This window comes from Mustela erminea, chromosome 2, assembly GCF_009829155.1.
Source record: "Mustela erminea isolate mMusErm1 chromosome 2, mMusErm1.Pri, whole genome shotgun sequence".
Lineage (NCBI taxonomy): Eukaryota > Metazoa > Chordata > Mammalia > Carnivora > Mustelidae > Mustela > Mustela erminea.
The window spans coordinates 106,638,538-106,666,291 of record NC_045615.1 but is presented as its reverse complement, the minus strand read 5'-3'; the positions used below and the strand labels follow the sequence as shown (position 1 = coordinate 106,666,291).

Here is a 27,754-nt window from a genome sequence, read left to right as displayed (position 1 = left end):
CCATGACCAACAGCAAGGGATCCATTCTGTATGACTGGCCGAACACCACTTTGCTCCTTGACCCTTGATAGGTCAGAGAGCAGAACCCTTCTCTATGTAAGGGAAGCATCTCTGTGGATCCTGACATAGGAGAACAGAGAGGACTGATTCCAGGATTTTCCCAGAAAAATCCTGTACCTGCTTAATAGCTTTAAGGTTGGGAAAAAATGAATTTAGATTGATAAAGGGTATAAATCCAACATGCTTTAAGTTGCCACAGATTATCCCCTATTCCCTCACCTCTCTGTCTTAGTATTTTTGAACATTTTTGGGAAACTTTTAGACTATGAAGAAAATTAAAGGCACTTTTAAATAGTCTTTCCATTGAGAGAACCCACATGATTTCCCCTTTTTGTCCTAAACCATTTATTGCAGGACCCTCACAATTTAGAGCTTGATCAAATGAAATAACCTCTGAAAGCTAGCACGGCCTGGCCTAGTGTTACTTTATAAAGCTGTGTTAGATTCTTTTAAAAAAATTTCTATTTAAATGTAATATTATTTTCAGGTGTACAAGGTAGTGATTCATCATTTACATACACTACCCAGGTCTCATCGCAAGTGCACTCCTGAAGCTGTTAGATTTTGTTATAAGTTTATTAATTTAAAAAATTAATAATACTTCTCTTTATCATCAGATTGTAAAATCCTTAGAAATAAGAACCATGTATTTTTATTTCTACTTCTGTCTTTTTCTGTACCCAGCATAGTATTGGGTGCTTTATTTGGAATTAACAAATGTTTATTGACTAGTTGATGATTGCAACATCAATATTTAGTTATTAATTGATTGACTAATTTTTTATTCAGCAAACTTTTTTTTTTTTTTTTACATGTTCCATGCCAGGTACAGGAGAAACTGATCTTATTATAAGAAAGTTAATTTCTTTGAGAACCAACTCTGTGCTAGAACTGTTTTAAGCATGTTATGTGTATTAACCCTTTGATCCTTACACTCTTACTATGAGTGTCTCAGATCACAGATGAGGGAATGAAGGTGGTTTAGCTATGGTACTTGTACTCCTAACCATTGGAACATAACTGCCTCATGAACAAATGATGCCTAGTCTCTATTCTTAACAGATCCCCACCCAAAGGAGGTCAGGGCTGGGCAGGCAACTGAAGAGTGGTAGACAGGTCAGGTAGTGACCAGATACTGAGGCCCCAGAATGATGAGGGAAAAGCTGGACCAGCTGGCTTTCCAGAAGTTCCACAGAATGAAGCCCACGCCTGCAAAGATCTCATCTTTATGTGCTAAGGATGGGCTCCATTCCTCTCTTCTGAAGTCAGTTGGTATAGGTGATGGAGTTGCCTGGGTGCCAAGCTGGAACATTCTTTGAGCTGCCTCTCTTGAAGGTGTGGTTAGGCTGCCATGCAGGGCCCTAGTCCTGGGAGAATATCATCCATCTCCATGTACAAGTTCTCAGTCCTGAAGACCTCCCTGCTTCACCAGATGGCCCAGTCCATTCATGTTGAACTGAAATAATTTTCCTCCAAAATTGATATGATGGTGTTCTGCCTGTTTCCATGGGTCAGCCCTTTTGGGGTGTCCTGACCCAAATCTTCTCCAAGATAGTATTTATACGTTCTTCAGTTGTTTCTTAAAGGAAATGAATTCTAGGCTTCATTGGTTTACTTATTCACTCAGTAAACACAGAGATAAATGTGAGGGAGGCAAAGGTGGCTTAACCCTGGCCCTGTGCTTAGAAAGTTCACAATATCAATGGGGGAAACTTGTGGGAGCTATAATAGAAGGTTAGAGGAGCACAGAGGAGCAAATGCAGGTCTCAGAGATGTTAGGTTCAGGGTAGTTTCTTCTTTACCCCTCCTCTACTCTTCTCTCTACATCTTCTCTTTGAGTGTGGCTGCAAGAAACACACACATCAATTAACTCCAGAATCCCTCTCCCAAGCACAAACCTCTTGCCAGAGCTTCAGCCCTCCTTGTCCATGTTTCTCCTGGACCCTTCCCTTCTATCGTCAATTCCAAAGTTACTTCCAACTCAACAGACACCATCCGGATTCATGGTCCTTCCTTTGCACATTCTTAGAAAGGGTAAGGCAACTTGCCTCTCATCTCACAGCAAGCAAGTCACAGTGGCCCCAGTCAAAGCCAGTGTTGTCCAAGTCCACTCTAGTTCTGCCACGCATTCTGGTCTTTGGGATTGGAAATTTGGGAAGGATTGGACAGTCTTGTCCTTTTGTGGTATGTCTTTTCTCTGTGGTGCCCTCTTCTACCATGCTCGACTGGTGGGTTGGTGCCCTCTCTGGAGGGCTCTCCTCTCAGTAAAGAAACCAGCTATGTGGACCATTCCTTCCCTGAGCCCCACATACTTCAAGCCTCAGCTTTCCTATGGGACTCATGACACCAGAAATTTCATGCTCTGGGAACAGAGGTCCTCCCAGCCCTCACTATATGATCAATTCTATCTTATGGTTCTAGTACCTCCCCATTGGAGACAGGATCAGGTTTATCCTTGAGGGTATTAGAAGGTCCTGGAGTGGTACTTGGCTTATGGTTGATGCTCAACATCTGCGGACTGGCTATATACTATGTCCATACCAGGCCAGAATATTTTTCTTGAAATTACTTACATTTAAAGGTTAGCTTTAGACTGACTGCTAAGTTTGAAAGCAAGTCCAATTGTTCAGAATGCGATGAAATGCAACATGCATTTATTAAGCACCTACAGTATACGAGGTATGGTGCCAGACACTAGGATTTCAACAAGGGAAAAAGACACAGCCACAGGCTTCAGGCAGCTCAGCAGGGAGGGAAGGTAGGAAGTAGAAGCAGTGGTGTTTGTAGGACAGAAGTGATGCAGTGATGACAGCATGTTTGGTATGGGACACAGACTGCTACATGGGGCAGAAGAGGGAGCAGCTAGACCTGTGGGTCTGAGAGGGTTTGGAACTGGGGTAGCAGAATTGGGCTCCCTAGGCCCCACAATGCTCAACTTTCTTGCTAAGGACTGAGGATGCCTCCTCTCCTGGGTGGAAGTCAAACTTCTTCTAGCACCTTAAAGAGAAGTAAAATCTAGAATTGCAATATCTTAGAGCTGAAAGAGTTATCAGCAACATCTAGTCCAGTGGATTTCCAGCTTTCTTTTAGTAGCAGAAACTTCAACCTAAATCTTCCATTGTAAAATGGATCCAAACAAAGTCCCTTTGGTAGGTAGAAAACCATGATCTAGGCCAAACTCTGACTTTTCAAGTAAGGAAACTGAGGACCAAAGTCCCAGAGTGCATGAACAGGAAAGCCAAGCATGGGTCCCAGGTCTCTGCTGCATGCGGTGGGTGCAGACGGTTCAGAGGAGAGACTGCCGACAGCCCTGCTGGCCTGAGATTAACCATCAGATGCGGGAAGCAATTACGTTCTGCATAGGCGAGATCCACTGGTCCCATTCTCCCTCCCTGCAGGCTATGTCAAAACATGCAGGCAGGATCCTGCTTCTTCTCACGTTTTAAAAACATACAGTGGACTTGTGTTTACAGTACTGAGAAGGGATGTGACGTGGAACAGCAGAGCACACCACCCCCGGGAAGAGCCACCCTGTCTTCACTGGTGTGCTCTCCGTCCAGACCACAAGCTCTTGAAACGCACCCCTCTGGGCTCCAAATCAGAGCGTCTTGCCAGGGGAGGTCTCTGAGCTTCAGGTCTTAAACAATATTCTATGTTGTGCAAACAAACAGCGCCAAAAATGATCTGACCCTTGGATCAGAGCCACATCTGTCTGGGCCACTCAGCCTGGGATTCTTGCAGTGGTGCAGAGGGAAAACAGATTAGGCGTCAGATTTCTATTTCCAGACCCTGTTTTTCTGCTTCTGTGGGATTATAGGTGGGCTTTTGAGTTCTCTTGGTCTCTGCTTTCCCATCCAAATAATGGCAGAAGCTAGGTGGCTCTGAACTCATTCTCTGGTGTGTGTGTGTGTATGTGTGTGTGTGTGTGTGTGATTTCTTTTTAAAATGGAATCTCACAGGCAAATCCAAAATATAAAATAGATGAAAGCCAAGCCCTTTGGGTTCACGCAGGAGCAGTGGTCTTGGTCACTTTATCTCCTCTGCTCTGGGAACCCTTGAAATATCTCTGTAGATCTTGAGGGTCCTCAGAATGTGGTTTGATACCACTTGGCTACATGATTTCTCAGGTCTTTTTGGGCTCAAATCTTCTATGATCCCACAAATAGAAATGTAAATGCTAGGTCACAATCACGAGTGTAAAACTATGTGTGTTTATATGTACAAGAAGAGAGATTACAATTGGACATTTTATTTTACTTTGATCAAGGCATTGTATTTTTTTTGTGTGTGTGTGTGTTTTTTTTTTTTTTAATTTTTATTTCCAGCATAACAGTATTCATTATTTTTGCACCACACCCCGTGCTCCATGCAATCCGTGCCCTCTATAATACCCACCACCTGGTACCCCAACCTCCCACCCCCCGTCCCTTCAAAACCCTCAGATTGTTTTTCAGAGTCCATAGTCTCTCATGGTTCACCTCCCCTTCCAATTTCCCCCAACTCCCTTCTCCACTCTAAGTCCCCATGTCCTCCATGCTATTTGTTATGCTCCACAAATAAGTGAAACCATATGATAGTTGACTCTCTCTGCTTGACTTATTTCACTCAGCATAATCTCTTCCAGTCCCGTCCATGATGCTACAAAAGTTGGGTATTCATCCTTTCTGATGGAGGCGTAATACTCTATCCCCAGGGGTACAGGTCTGTGAATCACCAGGTTTACACACTTCACAGCACTCACCAAAGCACATACCCTCCCCAAAGTCCATAATCCCACCCCCTTCTCCCCAACCCCCTCCCCCCAGCAACCCTCAGTTTGTTTTGTGAGATTAAAAGTCACTTATGGTTTGTCTCCCTCCCAATCCCATCTTGTTTCATTGATTCTTCTCCTACCCACTTAAGCCCCCATGTTGCATCACCACTTCCTCATATCAGGGAGATCATATGATAGTTGTCTTTCTCTGCTTGACTTATTTCGCTAAGCATGATACGCTCTAGTTCCATCCATGTTGTCGCAAATGGCAAGATTTCATTTCTTTTGATGGCTGCATAGTATTCCATTGTGTATATATACCACATCTTCTTGATCCATTCATCTGTTGATGGGCATCTAGGTTCTTTCCATAGTTTGGCTATTGTGGACATTGCTGCTATAAACATTCGGGTGCATGTGCCCCTTTGGATCACTACGTTTGTATCCTTAGGGTAAATACCCAATAGTGCAATTGCTGGGTCATAGGGCAGTTCTATTTTCAACATTTTGAGGAACCTCCATGCTGTTTTCCAGAGTGGCTGTACCAGCTTGCATTCCCACCAACAGTGTAGGAGGGTTCCCCTTTCTCCGCATCCTCGCCAGCATCTGTACTCATGAAAGAAATTGAGGAAGACACAAAGAAATGGAAAAATGTTCCATGCTCCTGGATTGGAAGAATAAATATTGTGAAAATGTCTATGCTACCTAAAGCAATCTACACATTTAATGCAATTCCTATCAAAGTACCATCCATCTTTTTCAAAGAAATGGAACAAATAATGCTAAAATTTATATGGAACCAGAAAAGACCTCGAATAGCCAAAGGGATATTGAAAAAGAAAGCCAACGTTGGTGGCATCACAATTCCGGACTTCAAGCTCTATTACAAAGCTGTCGTCATCAAGACAGCATGGTACTGGCACAAAAACAGACACATAGATCAATGGAACAGAATAGAGAGCCCAGAAATAGACCCTCAACACTATGGTCAACTAATCTTCGACAAAGCAGGAAAGAATGTCCAATGGCAAAAAGACAGCCTCTTCAATAAATGGTGCTGGGAAAATTGGACAGCCACATGCAGAAAAATGAAATTGGACCATTTCCTTACACCACACACAAAAATAGACTCAAAATGGATGAAGGACCTCAATGTGCGAAAGGATTCCATCAAAATCCTTGAGGAGAACACGGGCAGCAACCTCTTTGACCTCAACCGCAGCAACATCTTCCTAGGAACAACGCAAAAGGCAAGGGAAGCAAGGGCAAAAATGAACTATTGGGATTTCATCAAGATCAAAAGCTTTTGCACAGCAAAGGAAACAGTTAACAAAATCAAAAGACAACTGACAGAATGGGAGAAGATATTTGCAAACGACATATCAGATAAAGGACTAGTGTCCAGAATCTATAAAGAACTTAGCAAACTCAACACCCAAAGAACAAATAATCCAATCAAGAAATGGGCAGAGGACATGAACAGACATTTCTGCAAAGAAGACATCCAGATGGCCAACAGACACATGAAAAAGTGCTCCATATCACTCGGCATCAGGGAAATACAAATCAAAACCACAATGAGATATCACCTCACACCAGTCAGAATGGCTAAAATAAACAAGTCAGGAAAGGCATTGTATTTTTAAGAATGAAGACAGTTTATGGGGCGCCTGGGTGGCTCAGTCGGTTATGTGTCCAATTCTTGATCTCAGCTCAGGTCTTGATCTCAGGGTCATGAGTTCAAGCCCTGCACTGGGCTCCATGTTGGCCATGGAGCCTACTTAAAAAATAAAACAAAGCCAAAATTAAGGCAGCTTAAGGTTCACAGCAAAATTGAAGGGAAGGTAGAGAGATTTTCTGCTCCCATACGTGCAGAGCTTCTGTCTCCCATGATCAGCATCCATCAGAGTGGTACTTTTGTTATAACTGAGGAGCCTACGCTAACAAATCATTGGTCTCCCAGAGACCCTAGTTTACATTACGGTCCACTCTTGGTGTTGTATGTTCTGTGAGCTTGGGCAAATGTGTAAAGACATGCATCCACCATTATAGAATTACACAGAGTATTTTCACTGCCCTAAAATTCCTCTGTGCTCCACCTATTCATCTTGCCTAACTGCCTCCCCCCAAATATCACATCTTTACTTACTTGTCTGAATTAAAGTTATAATGAAAGGTGACTCTGCCACTTACAGAACTTTTCAGATTGAATAGGCAAAGCTCAAAAGGTGAATGTGCAAAGCCACTTGGGTTTGCTGTTTAGGAGATCACAGTCTCTCTCACGTTTGCATCGCTTAACCGTGAAAGTAAATCAGGTCCATGTAGTATGACCTATTTGATAGTCAAGCCGCAGGGAAAAGAAAACGGATGAGGAGTGTTTTATAGAGAGGGAGATAAGATGCTTAAGATCCCATGGTGAGGATAAGACCAGGAGTAGAATTCTTTGAGTTGGCTTTAATCTGAGAAAACAAACCTTTCATCCACCACAGCTGTGATTTTTCCCCTTTATTTTCAACTCTCTTTTGCTTTTGCTGTAGTCCTGGGAAGGAGCTTTGTGTCTTCATCCTGGACCCTGATTTCCATCCCCCACCCCACTTCCATCCCAACACCAACTCCCTCCCCATTCCCTAGTTCTCCAACTCACATCTCAGACCCCCAGCGTCTTTGATAACCTAATTTGCCATAGAGTGAAAGATGGATATGACTGATGGCACTCAGCATCATTACCACCCTCTTTCTGGTTTGCCATTCTCATACTGCAGAGGATGTAAAGCCAAGAGAACTACATTTCCCAGACTCCCTTGTAGCTAGAGTTATAGATCCCCATTTGGGTTCAGTTGGTAGATATACCTGCTTGAGATTTAGAAGGTGAAAGTGGAACAATGGCTCCCTATAGTTGATGGTAAACCAAATACAGAGCAACAATTAAGCTTTCTACAGCCTTCTTAAGGTTTTTAAATGAATCCTTTGAGGTTACTGTGTTGAGCAACCATCCTCTGCCATATGCATCATCTCTGAATTTCCTGTTTTACTTCATTTCCCAGCTGTACAGTTTGTGGATTCTGAAGATTAAATGAGCTGATGGGAAGTGGGAAGTGCTCGCCACACACCTGGAACACCACAGGGACTGACCCATTTCATTCTTGTCTCTTTTCTTATTCTTTCTGAGGCCTTGACTCAAAGTGTTACCATCTCGTCAGATACTGAGTTTCCCAGTTGGGGAAATACCATCCTAGAATTTTATTCCCAGAAAGAATCTTAGAGATCTTTGAGTTTATAGTCCCCCATTGTGAGGGGACTGAGTCTCAAAGGGGGAAAAATGATTTTTCTAATGTTACATAGCTAGTGGCATGTAGAGGAACCTTGGTCTAATTTTAGGGTCAGGAGAAAAAGTCACTAAATCTCTGTGGGCTTTAATTTCTCTGTCTGTGAAATTGTTATAACAAAGCCTCATCTTCTTATCTTACATGGGACAAGTGGCAGACGAGTATTACTTGTGGAAATGTTTTGGAAAGCTCATTATCTATCTATCCATCCATCATCTATTATCTATCTATCTATCTATCTATCTACCTACCTATCATCTATATATCTCTATACAGACATTTATATTTGGAAAGGCGGGCATTGAAGGGAAGACATTATTAATGATCAGTGTTTGTTAATTTATTGACTGAAAGCTTGTTGAGTACCCACAAGGTGCGAGTGCCAGTTCTCAGTGCTAGACATAACAGCGGAGAACTACCAGGCACTCTGTGTGAGCTGGAGCTGCAAAGAAAGTAGAAACACACAGAGAACAAAGAAACAGATGAATAAACAAGACAAGTTAGAAGGTGTTAAGTGCTATGAAGAAGTAAAGTAAGTGTTATGATCAAGGGCAATGGGGGCTGTTTTAGATGGGGGAGATTGAGGAGTAGGGGGGTCATGACAGCCTCTTTGAGGTGGGTGCCTTACACTGGCCCTAGATGACAATATGGGAATGAGGAGGCAGGAGGGTTGTTCCAGAAGCTTTAGGTGAGTCATGGGAGGTGTGGGATGAAGTCCTATGGTGTGGTCTCCTATCACTGGAGGGCCATACAGCCTAGAATAAGCAGTGTGGAGGAAACAGGAGAGGTGGCAGTTTTGGAGACCTGAGTTTAATCCTGGGTCTTCCCCAAAGCATCTGGGCCACATTGGATGTGCCATAGCATAGCCCTGGCCTCAGATTCCTTATCTGTCAACTAGGAACAGAAGTCCTGCCCTTACCAGAGGAGTGCTGGGACAGGGGCGTGGCCAAGGGTGGACTTGCCCTCAAATGCTCCTGTTTCGAAGCACAGTGATAAACCCCAGTCTGGCTCAGGCCCTTCCTGGAATTGGGGGCTGCTGGGATGAGGGGCCCACACACTATCCACCCTCATGCACAATGCAAGACCTGTGCTGGCCCCATGGACAACAGGCACGGGAAAGAGGGTCTGCTTTTTCTTCTGGTGGACTCAAGCCTTCAAGTCTTTGGACTGAATGCCAACAATAATTCATCAGGAACGCTTTACAACTCAGCATTACAAAACCTGTTAGGAGACAGATCGCCCACAGGACAGGATGGAGAAGGAAGCGTGTTCAGGGCTGGTGACCTCAAGATGATTAATGATTTTTCACAGGATGAACTCTGTCCTCCACCTCCCACGTGCTGTGTGCTCCCTCCCTCCTTCGCCAGCTTGTTTGCAGGGGGAGGGGGAGGGGGACCCTTGAAGGAGAAGCTTACCATCGCAGAGAGCAGCGCCAGAGGAGAGCCCTGTGCTGGAAAGGCCGGAATTCTTTCTTGTTACAATTTTAGTTTTTTTTTTTCTCAAAATCTACATACAGGTTCTATATCTTGAAATATGTACAATTGATCCCTTAACTGTGAGTGAGCTTGTTCCTGTTACACATTTTGCACAGCATTGTGCGGTGTCAGCTCTGGTTCCTGTGATTATCACCACTTCTGTCCCTACAGATCCAAATCCTGACTCTATTGAATATGAAATGCAGCAGAAAAGGAAATCATGATTTCAGCTTTTGACCTTCAAGATCATGGTAACTTGATTTTGACTTTGTTAGATTATAAAATGTACAACTGTGATACATGCTGTTTTAATAAACCAAAAAGGATAGCACTATTGAAAGAGATATCTGATCCCTTCCTATGCCCTTCTTGGACCCTACAGCCCTGAGATCATCAGTGTCCAGTCAATGCCTCTGGAACAATAGTCTCAGGTGCCTTCTGCACAACAAGACTGTCCAGATGCAAACTGAGAATAATGACAGAAATTTCCAGTTTTGTGGGAAAAGGAAACTGATCATGATGGGGATGATAGCCTGTATTTACTGACTACTTAGGATGAAGGTACATTCCATGTGCTATTCAATTCTTACAACAACCATGGGAAGTACTTATTAATATTCTCTCCATTTCACAGATCAGGAAATTGGGCTGTGGAGTAAAGTTGGAAGTAGTAGAACCAGAACTGGAGTCCAGGAGGACTCGTTCCAGGCTGAATGAACTTTGATCAATGTTATGTCTTTCTTCTACAATCTTTCCTAACCCTGCTGGCTTCCTTGAATGTCTGCCTGTAAGTCTTTGTGCAGCAACATAAATGAGAAGGTGGTAAGTGATTGCAGTCTCACAGGATTCCAGTCCTGCCCTCACTGTGAGTCCCTTCCTCTACGGATCCTTGTTCTGGGTGAGACTCAGCGTCATGGACACATATGTGTTCTTGCTCCCATTCCAAAATCTAGTTAACTGTGTAACCACATTTTAGTATCTTGACTGACTTTTAGTTTTTCAACAACACTTGAGCATTTTTGAGAAATCACTGAACTTGACCCTGAGGTCTTGTATGAAGTCAACATGCTTCTCATGATTGTATTATAAAAGCAGTTAAAAGGGTCAGTATATAGTAAAGTATTTAAAAGCCCAAGCTTTAGACTCAGAGACTTGTAACAATTCTGTGTCTTCATATAGTAATCATATGACCTTGGGCCTCAGTTTCTTTACCTGCAAATTGGAGATAATAGCACCACTTACTTTATAGGGTTGGAATAAAGATTATTTGAAATAATGTCTAAGTATAACATTTAACACAGTGTCTGGCAGATAGTATGGACTTAGTGCACACTACCTGTTATAATGAGTACAGTAATTTATTATATCTGCTCAAATTTTTCCCTTATCTTCACTAATTCATTAGGAAGAATCATTATCTGAAATTTATTGATAGTTTCACCCTAGACAGGGTTGATATTACATGACTTTTCTAAAGTTTTACAGAACACTATGAGTCATGTGTTATAGAAAAAGAAAAGGACAGAGAACACTGGACAGCTTGTAAAGTGCATCATCTGCATCATTGTAAATTGAGGAGTCAGATGGGTCATACCCTCACATTGGCCAGTTCCTGTCTAATAGACCAGTTGAGGTGGGAACCTTAGTCTCCATATTGGATAAGATGTCCCTGTTCTTACAAAAAACTACTAGGTTGGGCCACCTTTGGAGAATGTAAGAATTGAACTTAAGTCCGAGACATGGCCACCATAGCTCTCTGGGATAAAGGCCTAGGATGGATGAAAGTCTTAACCAGGTTTTAGAGATTTCAGGGGACAAACATCCATCCAGGCTACTCTGGTGATGGAGATTTATTTTAAGGAACTTACAGAGGACAGACCTTCATGGGAATCTGAGTTAGCCAAATAATCATTATTTTGATTCCACAACCCTATCAGTTAACATATTTTTATATCCATTGAATATGTCAAATGTGAATATTATATATATATATATATTCATATCAAATCAATATCAAAGATTAGATAGCTTAAACAACAGAACTTAATTTTCTCATAGTTCTGGAGGCCAAAAATCCAAGATCAGAGTTGGTTTCTCCTGCAGCTTCTCACTGTGCCTTGTAAGGACCTCCCTCTTGGATCCTTCAAACAGATATCTGTGTCTCCAGGATTCATGTGTCACATAGCAGCCAAGTGATCTTTCTTTTTTCTTTTTCTTTTTTAAAAAATTAACATATAATGTATATTTTCCCCAGGGGTACAGGTCTGTGAATCATCAGGCTTACACACTTAACAGCACTCACCATAGCACATACCCTCCCCAATGTCCGTAACCCAGCTGCTCTATCCCTACCCCACCATCCCCCAGCAACCCTCAGTTTATTTTGTGAGATTAAGAGTCTCTTATGGTTTGTCTCCCTCCTTTGTGGTCCCGTTTTGTTTAATATTTTCCTTCCCTACCCCCCACGAACCCCTGCCCTGCCTCTCAAATTTCTCATATCAGAGAGATCATATGATAATTGTTTTTCTTTGATTGACTTATTTTGCATAATACCCTCTAGTTCCATCCACGTCATTGCAAATGGCAAGATTTCATTTCTTTTGATGGCTGAATAGTATTCCAGTGTGTGTGTGTGTGTGTGTGTGTGTATGTATATATATATATACCATCTTCTTTATTCAGTCATTTGTTGATGGACATCTAGGTTCTTTCCATGGTTTGGCTGTTGTGGACATTGCTGCTATAAACATTCGGGTGCATGTGCCCCTTCGGATCTCAAGTGACCTTTTTAGAACAGAAGTCCACCTCACTGGTCCCTGCTCTGTTGGTGTTCAGTCGTCTGTGGGAGCGTGGTAACCCGATGGATGACAGTGATGTGGGCTGCTGCTCAGATACGCTGGGCTAACAGCTAAACTTCTGTGACTACTAAAAAGCCCATCAGTACAGCTTTCTGTGTGCTGTTCCACACAGCGTTCTTTTGGGTGGGTTTTTACCCAGAGCAGGGAGGGAACAGGGAGGATTCAACGGAGGTAACAGAGCAGAAAGCACAGGGTGGCCCCACATTTTTAAAGTTCTGTCCTAGGCACCTGAATAGCTCAGTTGGTTAAGCGACTGCCTTCGGCTCAGGTCATGACCCTGGAGGCCCAGGATCAAGCTCAGCATCAGGCTCCCTGTTCAGGGGGGAGTCTGCTTCTCCTTTCCCTCTGCCCCTCCCACTGCTTTGTGCTCCCTCTGTCAAATAAACAAATAAAATCTTTAAAAAAAAAAAAAAAAAGCCCATCAGAAGGTGAGTGACAATAACTAACACTGTAACATTATAGGATCACCATAAATGTATTCTAACACTAAAAAAAAAAAAGCTTTTATTCTTTATAAAATTTATTCTTTATAAAATTATTCTTTATAAAATTTTATTTTATTCTTTATTCTTTATTCTTTATTTTTCATAACACAACCAGTGTGTTGTAACCTTGTGGTTGACAACAACCTGCCTCAGCACAGAATCCTTGGGCTGGCAGACAATGCTACTGCTAGTACTTTGACTTTAGTGATCTCCCTACAGTGAAGTCCACCTGCAGGCATTTGCACCTTTGTGTGGTTTCTCTCCTGTTCCCACTTAGCCCCAGGCTGGGTCTGTGACTGCTTTGACCCATAGAATATATATGGCAGAGTGATGCCATGCTGGTTCCAAGTGTGACCATTGATTGGCCTGGCAGCCGCCATATCCTTCTTCTTGGGCACTTCTTTTTGGAATGCAGATATCGTGCTGTGAAGCAGGCCAAGCAACTGTGTGGAGATGCCTCCTGGGAGAATACCTGGGACCCTTAACCCTAGCTGAGCTTTTACAGGATCCTCCAGATGGCTGGAGCCCCCTCAGGGGCCCAAGTAGCCCAAGGCAGAGCAATATAACCACCAGTAACTTGTGTCTCATGGGACTGGGGACAATATTGCTTAAAACCATTGTTTTGTGTTGGTTTGTTATTCACCAATAGACACTGAAATAGGGTCAAATGACCTTCTCTAAACCTGCTAGTGCCTCTCCTGCTTTCTGCACATCCTGTAGTCTAGTCACCCTGAGTTCCTTTTCAGTCCTTAAATCAGTCTTTGGTCCTTTTTACTTGTTCTTCCTTGGCTGGAAATGTCCTGCTCTGCTTTCCCTGCAGAGAGATTTCCTATATCTCAAGACAAAGGTCACCTCTCTTTTCTGAGGCCCCCTTGACACCTCCCCTTTACTTTCAGGCAGAGTTAGTGTCTCCCCTGGGGGCACTCTGTGCCCCGTGGCAGTTTCGTCTTCTAGAATGTTACATGACTGTAGAATCCATAGTGTTAAAAAAGTATGTTTTGTGGTTTGTCCAACCTCACTGGGAGGGGATAGGGTCACTGTGGCATTTTTGGAAGTAGTATGGGCCTTAGATCAGACACATCTGAATTTGAATCTCAGTGCCTACTCAGTCTCAGAGCTATCTCTGGATGATTCTCTTAGTCTGAGCTTTCTCCTCTGTAAAACAAGGGCAGTGATTGCCCCTTCAGAGTGGTTGTGAAGATTGTAGTTCACTGTGGCATATCAAACACCTAGCATGTTACCTGGCCTAGCCAATGCGAGCAAATTCCAGAGAGATCCCTATCTGTCATGCTATAGTGTTAAGCCTGATCACACATCCACAGGCACCTTCCCCTGGCCTCTCCCTCATCCCACGTCCTCCCTGAGTTAGGTGTCCTGCCCTGTGATCTTAGAATAACTCTTATTGCCATCATAGTAGGGTTTTTTTGTTTGTTTGTTTAAAGGTTTATTTATTTATTTTAGAGAATAGAGAGAAAGAGAGAGAGGGAGAATTTGTTTGAGCATGTGACCAGGGGAGTTGGGCAGAAGAAGAAGGAGAGAGAAGAATCTAAAGTAGAGTCCCTGCTGAGTGTGGAGCCTGATGTGGGGCTCGATCTCACAACCTTGAGACCATGGTCTGAGCCAAAACCAAGAGTCAGATGCTCAACTGACTGAGCCACCCAGGTGCTGCACAATCATGGTTTTTATGACACCGCCAGCCTTCCCCATGGATGGGGAACTCCTAAAGGCAGGCATTCATTGTTTCTTATTACAAATTTTTCATTCCCAGCAAAATAGCACAGCATCTGACACCTAGTAGATGTATAGTAAGCACTTGCTGAGTTAAGGGTCCCAACATCTAGGATTTAATTTAAGATTTCAGGGTAGTTAGGATGCAGGGAAGTTTTCTTGGTTTTTACTGAATGTAGCTTAGTGTTTTCTCTGGACCACCACTGTTTGCCAAACTCATCATGTTTGTGCACTTGACTGAATGTCCCACAGGTGCCTGAGGTGGGGAGCAGCAGTGTAAAGGTAGGGTCAGCAGAAGAGGAGCTGTGTGAATTTGAGTAACTATCATAACTCGAGTCTTCATTTTTTTCATATGGAGGCATATGAGCTATAAACCTCAGCTTATAAATTTTGGGGTTACACATTTTTTAAAAAATTTTATTTATTTTTTAAATTCCTTTTCAGTGTTCCAGAATTCATTGTTTATGCACCACACCTGTTTTAAATTTGATAAGCCTTCTCTAATCTTCAATTCCACTGACTTAGCTTTCTTGAATCTCTTCAATCCATCAGGAGAGTTTTGGGAAAGAAATCCCAAGGATGGGGAACCCAAGTTGCCAAGGAGTGTTTCATAATGTTAAACAATGTTGATATGTAACCTATGTGATATTTTATAGAATCTGAGAATGTTCCCCCCATGCATATGCGTGGAAAGACAGTATGTGAATAAGCCATTTAACAGCATTATCTGCCACTTGAAAAAACTGAAAACAACATGAAAGTCCAACATTAATGAGATGGTTTGGTCAATTTCTAATGTGTAAATCAGAATACTCAACAATCATTAAAGATCTACTTATGCCGGGTGTGTCCTAGGTACCACTTAGCACAGACACCTTTAAGGGTCTGGTAGTTTGGTGAGGGTGACATCAATTGACTCATCGAGTATACAGGGATGAGTTTTCCATGAGAGAAAGTATGAGATGTTGTGGGCACCTTTGTTGGATGTCAGGGTGGAGGAGGCAACATGGCAGGAGGAAGGTGATACATCTACACTTTGGACAAGCAGGAACATGTGGTCTAGATATGAAGAAGAGTGTTCATAAAGACCAGAGGCTGAAGTGAACTTATGCATGAGACAAACTGGCGATCCCTAAATGGCTGCAATTCAGAATATGTGGTTTGTGATGGGAAGAGATGGGGCTACAGTGGGAAGCGATATTGAAATATTTAAATTTCTCCTGTGAGAAATGGAGAGCCACCGAACATGTCTTTTTTATTTAACAAAATTTATTTATTTAATTTTGAGAAAGAGAAAGAGAGAGAGAGAGCATAGACAGGGTAGAAGGGACAGTGGGGAGAGAGAATGTTAAGTTTCATGCCTAGTTTGGAGCCTGATATGCAGCTCGATCTTAGGACCCTGAGATCATGACCTGAAGTGAAATCAAGAGTCAGTTGCCTAACCAACTGAACCATCAGGTGCCACAATATGTCTTTTTCTTTTTTTTTCCTCTCAGGAGGATAAAAACCATGCTTGCAGAAAGCTTTCAAGGACAAAAGAAAAATAAGGATAGAATAATAAACAACAAAAGAGTTCGCACAATTCTGTATTTAGTGTGATCTTATCTATGTAAAGACTCACACACACACACAAAAATGTGTGGGTGAAGGGGTGCCTGGGTGGCTCAGTTGTTAAGCAGCCACCTCTTGATTTTGACTCAGGTCATGATTTCGTGTTGTGAGTGAGACTGAGCCTTGAGTTGGGCTTCACTCTCAGCAAGGAGTCTGCTTGAAATTCTTTCTCTCCCTTCCTCTATATACATACATACATATATACATACATACATAAAAAATTTAAAAAATGTATGAGTGAAGTCTTGGAGGAAAGTATGACATAATGGCAACAGTAGATGCTTCTTGGTGTTAGGATAATGAGGATCTTCTCTTTCTGCATCTTTACTGTTTCTCATACTGTCTAAATTTTTTACTGTGAGCACATATGGTTTGAATAATCAAAAAAATACAGGAAAAAGCTCCAACCTTGAGGTTGATGAAAGGTAAATATGACATGTGTTGTGGGGCCTCATACCACATATGTTGTGGGGCCTCAGTGTGGTCTTGTTTTCGACCCCCCCTGAACTGATGTTCCCCCTGGGAAAGGGGAGCCATGGTTCTTCCCTCAGGCACGTGCCTTCCCTGCTGCAGGGCTGGGCTGGGCTGTGCTGCTTGGCTGAATGCAAGCCCTGGCTCCCGCTTAAAGAAAACACAGGAGATTTACACCAACCTGGGGACGTGATGAGAGATGGTCATGGTGTGTGTGGGGAGTTCAGGGAGAAGCTGATGGAAAGGTCACACTGCAGTGGAGTCTGCCTCCATGAGTACCATGAGTAAAGCATGGAAGAGGGGACAGATGTATCCCAATAGAGATGGTCAGGCAGACAGAGAGAGATGGGCAGAGACAGAGTCTCGGGCATGGGAGATACAGGGATAAGGCAAGGAGCCTGAGGAACAGATGAAGGAGTGAAACAGAGAGAAGCAGAATGAGGTGGGGGATGAGAGAGAAAGACAGTGAAAGAGAGACAGAGAAAGACAGAGGAGAAACTACAAGACCACAGAGAGAGGGAGGCAAAGACAGAAGGACTAAAAGAGGCAGAGACCAGAGATGATGGGAAAACCTAGGAACAGAAGGGCGAAGAGACACATGCAGATACTGCAGCTGGGAGCACTTGACTCAGGAGCTAGAGGCAAACAAAGACCTGCAGAGACAGAGAGATGATACAGAGATGCGGAGAGGCAGAGAGATGGAGACAGAGACTGCAGCTGAGGCAGGAGAGGCAGAGGCTAGAAGGGTGGCCAGCAGGGAATGTTGGCGGCAGGTCCCTCTGAAGACCAGTGTTGGCAGTGCATCAGGGATAGTTCCTGCTCAGAACGTTTTCACAGAGTGCACAGACTATGGCGAAACTCGTTTCTTTCCCCGTTGTGTTAAGCAAGTGTAAGTAATAAAGATTTAAAGATCATTTGTATGACAATTTATAAATTATGAATCTCTTCTATAGTCTTGATTTTACCATTCCTTCACTCAATCAACTAGCTAGTAATATGGTCCCTCGACTTGATTTTTAATGCCCATTTTTCATGTGTGAGATCTGATGCCCAGAGCAGCTGAGGGTCTTGTCCTGGTGGCATAGCTTGCAAATGGCGGAGCAGGGATTGACATCTGTACTGTCCAGGCATGGATAATGGCATGAGGGGTTATTCCACATGCCTGGACCCATTATCAAGGCTTCAGGGGGCTGTGCTGGGGGTATGTAGGAGAATGTGAAAACAGCTTAATGCATCAGCAGCTGTTAAGCACCAATGCTATGCAAATATATTGGATGGTGATGGTATAGTGACAACCAAGACTTGATTTATACCCTCAAAAAGCTTCTACTTCAATTGGGAAGGCTAACCGAATAGAAACACACAAGGGTAATTTGGCTATCCCTCAGGGCTTTCAGAAGAGTTATCTGGAACACCCAGAGTTTTGGTGCTGAGAACCCAGAGTCCTCCTTGCAATTTCTGCAGATTCTTGATTTTCTTCCTCATAGCCTCCTGTTTCTGCTCTTGCTACTTTGTGTACCATCTTGGATTGGCTTTGGGCCAGTTGGGAAATGGAACTTGGCCCCTTTGCCATTTTATTTACCCCCCCAGATCTACTCATACAGATAAATCTTGTGAGTTTAGTAACTTTAATAAAGATCTGAGAGTGAACGACATGAATCTTCCACCTTGAAGATTTCCCACCTAAGTCTTGCTGTCTTCCAAAGCTTGCACACCAGGCATGTCTACACCCCCTGTGCATGGCCTCTGGGACACAAAGTCCAAGGTCCTTCCTTTGAGGTTCAGCCCCACTTGGCTGCCTAGTCTTTCCCATAGTTCCTGAAGTTGAGGGGCATGCATTTTTCTCGATTCTATTATGCACAAAAAAAAATCAGAGCCAAGCCTCAGTTTTGAGGTTTTAGCAAGGCAGAAGGAAAAGAGGGTGGATGAGGGTTATTAGGGCAGAGTACTGGAAGCAGTGTCTTTACAGATGGGTTTCTGGAATGCTCCAAAGCCCTGGGACAAGGCTGTCCTCCTCGGAGACATGCAGGTTGCTGGTACAACACCCAACTCCTGCATTTCTCTCTGCATCCCTTAGACCCCTGACTGCAGAGTAAGAGCAGCAGCTCCTACTTGGTCTTGACCTAGAGACTCTCTCCTCCTTAAGCAGTCAGCTAAGGGTGGTGGGAGGTGGCAACAAACCTTATGTTTGTCTATCTGGAAAATCCATGTTCTTTCTTTAAGAGATCACTTTGGTAGAAGACAGAACTCGCTCTTCGACTTTCAGGACTAGGAACACACCCTCTCCCCAGACTGAGACAGAGGCACAAAAGTATTATTTGCATTGACTGTGTTTCCAGCTGCCTTTTGGCATGGCTCATCCTTTTGCACAACTGAGGGTTTAATGTTTACCCAGTGCAACAATGCATGCAGCCCTGGATGGAAACCACAAGTGCAGGATTCCCTGTCTCCTGGGCCTCCTTCCCTGGAGGGTATGATCTCATTCAGGGACCCTCAACGTCCTTGGGCTGGTCTGTCTTCTGTGTGCAGCCGCAGTGAATTTTTTTCATTCACATGCATGAATAATGTTCCAAAAACATGTTCATAGGCTTTCTACCGACTTTGGATAACACAGGTGTTATGTCTTCTGTCCTGGGCCAAATTCATCAGTTTACATTCCTATTTTTCAGCCATTCTCTTTGATACATACCTAAATAGTTGCCCATTACAAGTGAGGTTTTAAAAATAATACCTCAGAAAAGAGAGAAGAAGGGGAGGGAGTATGTGCAGACAAGAGCATGAAGTTGGAGCCTGAAGCCCCAGGCCCAGTGCTCCTCCCAGCCTCACCATGTGTAAAAATTCAGGCCGCTCTATTTCCAAGAGCCTCTGTCTCCACATCTGCAAATGTGGATAATAATGATCCCCCTATTGACCTTACAGGCTTGTCGGCGGGTGGGTCTCATGTGCTGACAGACTCAATGGTGCTCTGAAAGCTGTCTAATACAGGAGACAGACAGCACCTATGTGCTGAGAATTCTACTTTGTGCCAGGCTTGGGAGAAACATTTTGTAGAGATTATTTAATTGAATCTCTTCTTCCACCATACGAGTCAGGTACTATTAGTCTTATTTTATAGGTGAGGGAACTGAGACTTCATGGGATAAAGTAAATTACCCAAGATCACACAGCTTGGTAAGAAAAGTCAAGCTTTAACTCTCCCTCTTTTTTAAAGATTTATTTATTTATTTTGACAAAATGAGAGTGTGCATGTGCGAGTAGGGTGGGAGGGACTCAGAGGGAGAGAGAGAGGGAGAATCTCCAGTAGACTTCCTGCTGAGCACGGAGCCAGACAGAGAGCTTGATCCCAGGACCCTGATATCATGACCTGAGCCGAAATCAAGAGTCGGGCACTTACCATCTGAGGCACCCAGGCATCCTTAAACCTTCTTTCTTGTTCCTTAGTGCAAACAGTTTTTAACCTTTCTTCTTCTTGTGGTTTTTCTCCTTTTCCTGCTCTTCCTTCTCCTTCCCTTTCTTTGCCTCTTCTTCCTCCTCCTCCTCTTCCTTTTCTTCATGCCAACTGTATGAGGAAGTGTGGTAGTCCTTAGGGACATTCCCTAAATTCTTCTCTACATGGTAAATTCTTCCTCCTCTGATCTTTTTTGAAATCAGCTACAGCCATGTGACTGGTTTTGGCTAAAGAAACTTGAAAAAAAGTGGCATGTGTCCCTTCTGGGCAGAAACTAAAAAATCCATGCATGATTTTCCATATTCCCTTCCCACTTTTGGAAGCATGTGTCTAGCTGAAATGTCCACCCACCTGGAGTGCTGAGTGATTAAGATCACACAGAGCCCTGCCCTACCTCCTGCACATCTACCTGCACTAGAAATGCTCATATGGGTAAACTATGTATGCACTTGCATGTTTAAACCCTGCAATTTGGAGGTGGTTGTTACTGCAGTGTAACAGAGCCCATCCTGACTAATATGGGAAGCAAACCTGTTGGGAAAGCATTAACAGGGAAAAGAGCAGGTTATAACACGAATAGCACCAGTCGGTGGAAGTCTTCAAATTTGGGTACTGCTGTCAATTTATGTGGTAAACTTGGACATCTCAGTTTACTATATTGGAAAACAAGAGAGGTAGAGTCACATTTCTCAGCCACGTTCAGGAGATGGCGCTCACAGAAGTCATGGTATTTGTAGTTGCCAGGAAATGCTGATGAGTCACATGAACAATAACTGTTTGTGGGGCACCTGGGTAGCTCAGCCAGTTAAGCACCCACCTTCAGCTCAGATTATGATGTTAGGGTCCTGGGATTGAGCCTTGTGTCAGGCTCCCTACTCAGCAGGGAGTCTGCTTCTCCCTCTTCCTCTGCTTTTCTCACTCATGCTTTCTTTCTCTCAAATAAATTAAAAAAATCTTAAAAAATATAGCTGTTCGTTATGCTCTGCTAGGTGTCATACCATCTAAAATGAGATAAAGGTAGAGGCAAGTAAGCGAGAAAAACAGCTGCTGAGACACCTGAAATTCCTTTGGACTCCTTTGAAATTCACCTGGATTCCTTTGCAAAGGAGTAGCCTGCAAACCCACTCCTTTGGAGCACTGGGCTATAGTTTCAAGAAGCAGCAAAGCTGTTGTGTTTTACACAACTGCAGATGCAGTCAGGTCATACCTGTTTGAGCAGCTGTGTGTTCACCTCAGGGAAACGAGAGCTAGCTATGGCCAGGAGCCTCATCATCTGGCTCAGAACACCAGGGACCAGGCCAGGGACTGATCCAAAAACTCTCCCCTCAGCTGAACACTTCTTACTTACAAGATGAGGTAAGGGTGAGGAAGACAAAGACTTGGTTTTTGGGATGACTTTATAAATCCCACTGTCTACATTTTGTTGGTTTCCCTCTCTTAGTGCTTTTTATGTTTTTCTATATTGATGCTTATTAACATCATGCTGGCAATAATTCACGATCTTTTCAAATCCAGGTCTAGTTTAATGAACATAAAAATTTATTTTATTTTATTATTATTATTTATTATCTTTTTTTTTAATGTAGGCTCCATGCCCAATGTGGAGTTTGAACTCACAATCCTGAGATCAAGAACTCTGTGCTCTACCAATAGAACCATGGTCTGTAAGGTTTATTTGAAATTTCAAAATAAATATCATCAGTGGGAAAATAAAAAGATAAAGGCAAATATACTAAACAGTTGAGAAAATGTTTTTTAGTAAAACTTGAGTGATTTTCTATTTACTTATGCCCTTTCCCCAAGTCACATTACCTGAAAAATAGAAAGGCTTTATGAGTTTTGGATTGTTTTCACTGGAAGCCCTTGCCCATTTCCAGACACCAGCATTCTGCGGGTGCATGGTTCAAGAATTGCTGAATAATTAATGGCTTCCTGTTTCTCTTCTGCTATAATGCCCTTGAATTCTGAGTCTGTAAACCTCAAACCTTTCCTAACATCTCTGGGAGCTCTTTTCGCCAAGAATGCCTCTCCTGGCTCATAGGGTGATCGGTGGCTAAGATAATTAGCTCTGGAGGATTGAAAAAAATATAAATAATCAGGTTAAGCAAACAGGAAGGAAAGCCAGTGGGTTTTTAGGCATATTGGTTGAGAGGTGTGCAACATGAGCTGGAGGGTGGGCTCCATGGTTTCTAGGTCTCCTGGGTGTCTCTCAGATTGGCCCACTCTGGCCATTGCTATGGGGCTGTCAACTCTTGACTGAAGAGTTTCAGTAACCTCCCAAAGAGTACCCCTGCTGCCCAGGGCTGGCACCAGCACTTCCAGGGATGGAAGCAACTAGGACATAACATTTAAGGCAACACCCACCCTCAGGTGTTGACTCCATACTTGTGAGGTCATGAGAGGGAGTGCCTCCTTAAATGTTTTGCACTAGGTGCCTCCTTTCCTCCTCTTCATTCTAGGCCAGCTGCTGCCAGGCTTGCCCCCCTCGTCATTGTGCACATCCTAGAAGGATCAATGGCTCCAAAATAGGAATCTGATTATATGACTTCCTTTCTTTAAATCCTTAAAGGGCTGCTCACTACCTCTGAGATGAAGTCACACTTGTTCATTCATCAGTTCACCGGGTTTTTGATGGACTGGTTGATGTTTTTGGTCATTATGTGCATAGAGCCAGACACTGTCCTAGGGACTGGAATGAGAGTGATGATCAAGGCCAGCAGTGTTTCTGTCCTCCAGCTGCTGCTAGTTGAAGGAGAAAGACAAATGGGACACTGTGAACCAATACAAGCAGAACGACAGTAAACTCTGATAAGTGCTGTCAAAGAAACAAACAGGGGTTGTGATGTGGGGTGGACAAGGGCAGGGCCTCTGTCAAATGGAGTGGACAACAAAGGCCTCCCTGAGGAGGAGAGTTCAACAGACTGGAAGATTAGCAGCCAGGTCTCTGACCACCTGGGGAATGAATCCCAGATGGAGGGAACAGCATGTGTAAAAGTCCTGGGGAATGAGCAGGCTTGGCCTGTTCACAGAACAGAATGGAAGCCCATGCAGACTGTGTGTAGGGGGAAGGGGGGAAGCTGAGAACAAGGGCCACATGGGACAAAATCCTATGTGGAGATTTTGGAAACATTATTTCATGTTATGTTGAACGTAGTGTAGAAGGCGCATGGACTGAACAGAGGACATGGATGCGGAGGACATGGAGGCAAGAGATGCGGGTGATGTGGATCTGCTTGAAGGCCTGGGAGGCAGAAGAGGACAGATGCAGTATGAATTTTGGTGAGCAAAAGGCGGAAGTGGGCAATCACTTGGGTGTGAGTGTGTACATGTGTACACATGTGCGCATGAGTGGGGTGTGGCTGGGGAGGGGTGGGAAGGACTAGTGAGAGAAGGACACAGTGAGAACATGTGTCTTCTGCAGACTCAGGAAAGGAGAAATGGACAAGGGAGGGGGAACTGGTGTGCACTTTGGGCCATAAATCAGGGACTCTTGTAGGTGTTGCGTGTCTGAGTAACTATTAGGCATTTGAATGAAGGTGTCAGAGAAACAGCTGGAGTGTGGGGAAGAGGCAGGGCTGGAAGTGTGATCCTGGGAGTCAATAGCTCACAGGCAGATAGCATTTCAAGTCATAGGAACTGTTTCCATTTCTGGCCAAGATGGAGTTAGATTGACCCTCATATCTAAGAACATGGAAAACTGGACAGAGAATTAAGAAAGCCATTTCCCACATTCCACATGGAGCAGGACAGTGGTCCCTGTGTGTGAGGAAACCTATGAAGTGAGCTCTAATGTTCCCTGCCTAGAGCCTGGAGAATTTCCCAGATGCAGTGCAGGGATGGGGAATCTGGGCAAAATCTGGCAGTTAGCATCTGGTGGTCAGCCTGGGTTGAGAGAACAGAGAGGAGAGTCCTGGAGGCTGAGATGATGGAGGACAGAATGTGCTGGAATGGAGAGGGGTGCCGTGTACAAACAGCCAAGCTGGCCTCTGCCGCCCCTCCTCCCAGCTGGCCCAGGTTGTGGCCTGGCATCTTCTACAGCACTGGAAGGCCATCACAGCTTTCTCAGCCTCCTTGTCTGGGTCAAAGGTTCCTCTCAGCTCTGGGTATCATGCATTGGGCCTGATGTTGGCCCCCATCACACTCCATAAGCCTCTTGCCATCTCAGCTGTGTACTTTTGGCTGCCCTTGCTGGCTTTTAGCCCAGAGCCCTGTAGGCCTCCCTTCCCTTCCTGCTTATTGCTGTGTGTTTCTCTTCCATCTGTGGGCAGCAGGGCCACAAACCTTGTATCAAAATAGGGCCACTTTTTAGAAAGTCTTTTATATTATATCTCTTAGTTCTGTTTTTATTTTCATGTTTTACTCTGGCTGGAGAGTCCTGGAACAGTCCCAGTATCTGTCTTCCTGCCTACTGGAGCATGTAACCATCTTTTTTGACACACCATCTTCCTTTAGTTTTCCTGATACCATGTCTCCCCTGTTCTTCTCCTTCCCTGGCCTGTCACTGTCTCTGTTGAAGCTCCAGGGATCCATCCTTGGCCATAGTCTCTCACCCAATTCCACTGTGACAGGTGCCACTGACTCCTGCCCAGCACGCTCTGTTTGCACATCTGCCAGGCATTCCCAACTCAATATGTTCAAGACCAAACCCTAAAACTTCCACCCAAACCTCCTCCTCTACCTGTATTACTTGGTGTGGTAAATGGCACCCTATAAAACTAGATATTTAAGTCAGAAACAGAGTGGTATCACAGATTCCTCTTTTTTTTTTAATTTAAAAAGACACATCTAATAAATCACTGTCCCATAAGTGTCATACTTATAAACCAAATATAACCAGACCTGCTGGTTCTTGCCTGGAAGTGTGCCTTGGCTTAGAGTCATAGAAAAATAAAAGGCCCAGGAGTCTGGCAACAAAAAAACAAAAATTTAAAAACAATTTTAGCTTTTCCTAAATCCTATAAGGAACTAAAGGAAGATCACACTCATTTTACACAGCAGACCTTGACATCTGTTCTTCTCGTTTGTTTCTCTCTCTCTCTCCTCCTATTTATCATCTATCTTAACTATACCTGAGTAGCTCCTTTCTTTTTTTTTTTCCCCCTGAAAAGCTCTAAAAGTCTTCAAACCCAGCCTGCTAGTATCCCCAAATTTAAGGATCTTGTAATCTTCTTCTCTTTTGGTGTTTTGTGATCTACTCTGGACTGTTTTTTATATAAATCAATACCATAATTGTTTGTACCTCTCAGATTTCCCCTGATTCATACCTCTTTCAGCACCATAAAAGAAAAGGAATTGAATAGATTCACAGACGTGTTCTTGGAAAGGAGGGAGTGTATAGAAGAGGGAGAAAGCATTTATTTCAAATCAGAAATTTGTTCTTCTCTCACTGCCAAAACCCACTTAAATTTCTTTCCTATCCATTCCTTTCTCTTAATTCCTGCTGTAATAATTATATTCTAGTATCAAGAATTGCAAAGGGCTGGATATTGTTCCCTAATTGTAGGTGAACAGTCAAGCCCACCAGTTTCGTGAATGCTGGTGAAAGACATGGTCTCATAGGTCAAAGACAAAGGACAATTTATTGCTCACAGCAATAACCAGGGTCAGAGTGTAAGCATTTTTGTGTCATTCCCCTGACACCACAGGATAATGCAATGAGAGCCAGAAGACACCTGCATACAGTGAGCTGTGTTGCCTGAGAGGAACTTTGAACTCAGGGAACCCAAACATTTTATAATGGGTGGTAACCATGCCTGTTCTATCTTCTTCTTTTCTACTGTCACAAAACCTTCACTTTGCTCTGGAGAGAGGTACTCTCTTCCAAGGCTGATGGATATGCAAAGGTCCTTGAAGATACAGTCTAGAACAGAGGGCAGTCAGTGCCTCACTCATAAGATATGCAGAGACATAAGAGGTCCAGGAAGAATTGTCTTCTCTCACCATTCCTGGACAATCATAATTTATCGTTGTAGTTATCATACTAGCTGCCCAATTGGCCAACTTGCTCCTAGTCTTACTTTCTTCCCACTCATACTCCCTTTGCATCCAGGATTGTCTTTTGTAATGAAAATAGGGTCACATAACCACCATTACTTACAATTATTTGGTGGTTGCTTATTTCCTACAGGATTATTTCCTCACTGTGCCACATAAGATATTTTCTGATTTGGCTTTTGCCTGCCTTTTCAGCCTTCTTTCCCATCCTATGTTGAAAATGGCACTTCAACAATGATTATAATCTTGAATTTAATACTATAATAGTAAGTTTGGACCTACCTCCTCTACATGGAAGGCAATTTACAGGTTAATGTGTCTGAGGCATCCTTTATAAACTACTTTATAAACTCATAAACTATTCTTGATGAACTGGATCTCAAATTCTATGTGTACTATTTATGTGTGAATGTGTGTGTGTGTGTGTGTGTGTGTTAATGACAGACAGAGGAAATTAGGCAAAAGAACTCTTCTCTTCAACAAATGAAAGTATATATTTCATTTATTTATATTTACTCTGCAAGATCTAGGCCTTGAATAGATCAACTGCAGCTGAACTTGTCTTCTGTCTGGTTCTTACAGTGACCTCTTGCTCTGACTTGCAACGGGGGTTTAAAATCCCCACTCTCAAGTTCACACAACTGTCCCTTCAGGGGCTGTGCATTTTCTCCCAGTCTGAGCTCTTTAGACAAATGTCAGTTTTTTTTGTCATTAGCCTTGTGAGAATTTCTGAAAATAAATAAACAGTTTAGAGAAGGAAACCCGCTCTGGGAGTGGAGAATATGAGTCAGTGCCATGTTGGGAGGAGGGGTGTGGAGACAATGAATGTTTGGCTTATGTCTTGGAGGCTCTTGCAGAGATCTGGAGCTGGGGGTGGCCTTGCAACACCATTTTCTGGCATTTACCCTGAAATAGAAGTCTATGCCAGGAAAGTGATGATATAGCAAAATTTATGAGGACCATTGATGATATATTGAAATGGATAGATGGTCGTTATAGTGACTTGAAATTTCCCAAATTTATAAGGGATTGCAGCCTTTCATAAATGTTGCCTCAAGAGAAATGCAGGCCTCCTCTAAACCAGTCCTAACCTACCCTACCTCCTTACTTCCCATTACAATCCATCAAGGGTTTATCATTCCTGCCACTTGCTGATTGAGTGACCCCAGGTCAGTCACAGCCTGTGCCTCTGCTTTCTATTCATAAACGGTAGTACCAACACCATGGGGTTGTTGTGAAGATTGAAATAAAATAATTGATGTTAATGGAAGAGGATGTCAAGTGATAAAATGCTATAAGAAAGTAGGAATTTGTATTCTTTGGCTTCTGAAGTCCTATCCTTCCTTCTTATGCTTCTAGTTTGTTTTGACTTCAGGCTCTAGCAGAAGCAGATTAATATACACAGAGAAGTCATGAACATTTATAGGAAAGTTTTTTTTTTTTTTAAATTAACTGTGCTTGCAAATGGAAACATTTAAAAATACAATTAAAATAAAAGTTTTACTATTTATAAAAACTATAGGCAAGAAATTAAAACAACAACAA

General features: G+C 43.2%; 1 long non-coding RNA gene across 1 annotated transcript in view; it reads left to right on the top strand.

Annotated features, from left to right (window-relative positions):
• Positions 1 to 27,754, top strand: part of LOC116584888 — a 90,190-nt gene that overhangs the window by 29,321 nt on the left and 33,115 nt on the right. Inside the window, exons 9-13 of the long non-coding RNA XR_004283366.1 lie at positions 9,786 to 9,865; positions 10,249 to 10,436; positions 12,297 to 12,554; positions 15,702 to 15,705; positions 23,370 to 23,494. This is a non-coding gene — a long non-coding RNA (uncharacterized LOC116584888). The remainder of the gene's footprint in view (positions 1 to 9,785; positions 9,866 to 10,248; positions 10,437 to 12,296; positions 12,555 to 15,701; positions 15,706 to 23,369; positions 23,495 to 27,754) is intronic.